The sequence below is a fragment of the Bison bison genome, unplaced genomic scaffold (genome assembly GCF_000754665.1).
Source record: "Bison bison bison isolate TAMUID 2011002044 unplaced genomic scaffold, Bison_UMD1.0 scf7180017864262, whole genome shotgun sequence".
Classification (NCBI taxonomy): domain Eukaryota; kingdom Metazoa; phylum Chordata; class Mammalia; order Artiodactyla; family Bovidae; genus Bison; species Bison bison.
Window position 1 is genome coordinate 2543095 of NW_011494834.1, and position 4014 is coordinate 2547108.

At 36.5% G+C, this 4014-nt stretch overlaps 1 protein-coding gene across 1 annotated transcript in view; it reads right to left on the reverse strand.

Moving 5' to 3' along the window:
- The window catches only part of CNTN5 (contactin 5), a 671487-nt gene extending 669244 nt beyond the window's left edge, over positions 1-2243 (reverse strand). The window contains exon 1 of the mRNA XM_010848232.1: positions 2178-2243. The gene's annotated coding sequence lies outside the window, so the exon portion shown is untranslated. The remainder of the gene's footprint in view (positions 1-2177) is intronic.
- Positions 2244-4014: the final 1771 nt, after the last annotated feature.

Sequence of the window (4014 nt, forward strand, 5' to 3'; positions counted from 1 at the left end):
CTTGATGAAAGTGAAAGTGGAGAGCGAAAAAGTTGGCTTAAAGCTCAACATTCAGAAAACGAAGATCATGGCATCCGGTCCCACCACTTCATGGGAAATAGATGGGGAAACAGTGGAAACAGTGTCAGACTTTATTATTCTGGGCTCCAAAATCACTGCAGATGGTGACTGCAGCCACGAAATTAAAAGACGCTTACTCCTTGGAAGGAAAATTATGACCAACCTAGACAGTATATTCAAAAGCAGAGATATTACTTTGCCAACAAAGATTTGTCTAGTCATGGCTATGGTTTTTCCTGTGGTCATGTATGGATGTGAGAGTTGGACTGTGAAGAAGGCTGAGCGCCGAAGAATTGATGCTTTTGAACTGTGGTGTTGGAGAAGACTCTTGAGAGTCCCTTGGACTGCAAGGAGATCCAACCAGTCCATTCTGAAGGCGATCAGCCCTGGGATTTCTTTGGAAGGAATGATGCTAAAGCTGAAACTCCAGTACTTTGGCCACCTCATGCGAAGAGTTGACTCATTGGAAAAGAGTCTGATGCTCGGAGGGATTGGGGGTAGGAGGAGAAGGGGAAGACAGAGGATGAGGTGGCTGGATGGCATCACTGACTTGATGGACGTGAGTCTGAGTGAACTCCGGGAGTTGGTGATGGACAGGGAGACCCGGCGTGCTGCGATTCATGGAGTCACAAAGAGTCAGACATGACTGAGTGACTTATCTGATCTGATCTGATACTTATATCTCTGTGTACATTGTTTATTAGTTCCTCATATGAAGCACATTTCTAGAAATAAAATACGAGACAGAAGGATATGACTGTATTGATGCTTTTGATATTCATTGTCAGATTGTCCTTTCAAATGTTGTATTTTTGCTTTTAGTATATAAATGTGTTTATATAATATAAATATATAATATTTATATATATATTACAATATAATATAAATATATTCCAGTAGTCATGTGTATGGATATGAGAGTTGGACTATAAGGAAAGCTGAGCACTGAAGAATTGATGCTTTTGAACTGTAGGCTTGCAAAAGACTCTCAGAGTCCTTGCACTGCAAGGAAATCAGACCACCCCTAAAGGAAATCAGTCCTGAATATTCATTGGAAGGACTGATGCTGAAGCTGAAGGTCCAATACTTTGGCTACCTGATGTGAAGGACTGACTCATTTGAAAAGACCGTGATGCTGGGAAAATTGAAGGCCGGAGGAGAAGGGGATGACAGATGATGAGATGGTTGGATGGCATCACCGACTCCATGGACATGAGTTTGAGTAAACTCCAGGAGTTGGTGATGGACAGGGAAGCCTAGCGTGCTGTAGTCCATGGGGTCACAAAGAGTTGGACACATCTGAGTGACTGTACTGAAACTAATCCTAAATCAGAAATAGAAACAAGTATAATTAAATATATGGGGGAAAAAAAACTGAAAGATTCATGGAGCATAGCTCTAAGTTATGACCAAGCTGACTTTGGGCTTCCCTGGTGGCTCAGATAGTAAAGAAAATACCTGTATTGCAGGAGACCTGGAGAAGGGAATGGCTACTTTAGTATTCCTGTCTGGAGAATTCCGTGGGTAGAGAAGCCTGGTGGGCTACAGTCCAGGGGATCCCAAAGACTTGGACATGACTGAGCGACTAACACTTTCACTAACAAGATATTAACATTTTCCTCAGCTTCACTAAACCTTTGACTGGTTTCCTTTTGACTATGGTCCCCTAACCTCCATTTTCTTAGAGAATTTACTTCAGAAATTCCGCAATTATAAATTCTTTCTTTGCTTCCGTGAAATGTAAACTGTTGCCCAGTCTCTTACCAGTTTTAAAACCTAAAAATGTCTTTTTCAAGGAATTGGGACCCATTTTTTGGTTTGTTTGTTTGTTTAATGTAGTCATCAAGAAACAGAGACTCCCTATTTCCCAGTCTCTATGGATGGTAAGAGGTTAACTTTAAGAAGCAACGATTATCACAGATAGCCTAGTCACAGTGGCCAAAGTCTTCCTTAATGTCCTCCACATTTCCAGATCTTAAAAACTCACTGCTGTTTCAGAGTTGAGTTTAACCTCTCTTCTCTATCGCAATAGGCTTAACTTGTATTTTAATTGTCTTGCATAAATTCTTTTTTCCCTGCTTAACTCCAACAGGTGTAATTTTCCTTTGGACACTTACCATCTTGTTTGAAGGCATCTGAGGGATGATAAAGATTGATGGGGGAATAATAATGTTGAGGTGCCCCTCGCCAGCTCGGTGAAGAAACACTCAGCGTTCCTAATGAAGGGCTACTGTATCGTGGTCTAGTCTTTGAACCGTACAGGGATGAAGGGGAACTCTTCTTAATTCTTTGCAAAGCAGCATATGAAGTAGGGAGGCCAGGAAGAGCTCCAGAATATTCTGTAAAAGAATGATAATGATAAAATGAATTCTTAGAAGACTTTAATAAGAACTTTTCTTCTGAAGACATCGCTGAAAATCTCCCTTAGAGATGAAATCAAATGGAAACGACAGTGGGAGCTGTAAAAAGTAAAATTGTACAGATTTTAGAGTACTTTCTGAAAATTCTACTATTTATAACATTAGTGTCTTGCAAGAAAGAAAGAAAGAAGAGACATGAGGAATGAATGAAAAGAATGAAATAAAAGGAAAGAAAAGGAGGAAAGAAAAAGAAAAAAGGAAGGAAGGAAGGAATCCATTCGAATTTAAATTTGTTTATTTTCTTTGTCAGGAATATTTGGCTTTAATCTAAAATATCCATCCTCACATATGAAATAAGTTCCTTCTTTATTATTTAAAATTGAGGAAAAAAGCATTATCAACTACATTCCACAAATATAGATTGGATCTTTATCACCTAAAATGTACCATATGGTAGAAAATATGTCTAACGAAGTATATATATTTTGACTAGCCTGTAAGCTATGCTTCATGTTCTTGAAAAGTAGTCAAATTCACTATGGAATGCAAAAAAAGAAAAATAGATTTTTTTTTTTTAGAATCTGTTATGTATAATGTATATCATGATATTATCAACATTTCTCATATTTAATTTCTGAGACTTTTCCTTAGAAAAGATATGCATGGTGTCTGAAGTAGACTGTACTAACTCGTGACCACAGGGAAGTCAGTTTCATATGTAGATCAAATGTTTAAAAACACAAACTAATTATGTTGAATTACAAAAAAAAAATTAGGAATTGGATTTTTTCTATGTCTAATATTGATTGTTTTCAATAATTTGTTGACCGTGGAAATACTTTTATGAGTCAGACATTTTTGTGCAGGGTATTTGACATTTCAACTTAATGGATGATAATTTATTTTGGATAAAATTTTATATTTGTGAGCAAGTTCTTACAATTCAGATCATTTAGAATCATTATCCTGTCTTATAGAGATAATTTGGAATGCATGAAACATTACTGTGATTTGAAAGTAACACTTTAAGTGTTAAGCATCAAATTAAATTTAACATTTTCTGTTCTGTGAAATTGTAAATATGATTTCTCTGAAACTCAAAAAGGTGTATTTTTAGATGTACTCCACCCTTTAAAATGAACACAATAGGTGTAGTCCAATCCCATCAAGAGCTGTTAACAGATTGATGTCTTTTAGTCTTTGTGTTCAACCATAAGTCTGGTAAAGGTGGATCAATTTTAACTGAAAATAGCTAAGCTCTCCTGAGCAAACTGTATGAGGACAGATTATGGGTAGACATAAAATCTCCTTTAAAACCTGAAATTAAATGCAAGTTTTGGCACCTCGAGGTGTAAGGTAATGAAAAGAGAATGAGTTTTCCTTTAAGGTAGTTTGTAATTGAAGTCTCTGAACCTATTCATTTCTCTGTGCAGTCTTGTTGCTTTGTGTTTTAGCTGCCTACTTTGTTCCTATATAAAAAGAAAAAAAGAAATATCCCATGCAAGTGTTAAAAATTAAAATGGAGTATGAGAATGTGGTTTATGTTTCTTAAAATTAGATAAAGATAATTAATGGAAAAGTAGAAAGGTCATAA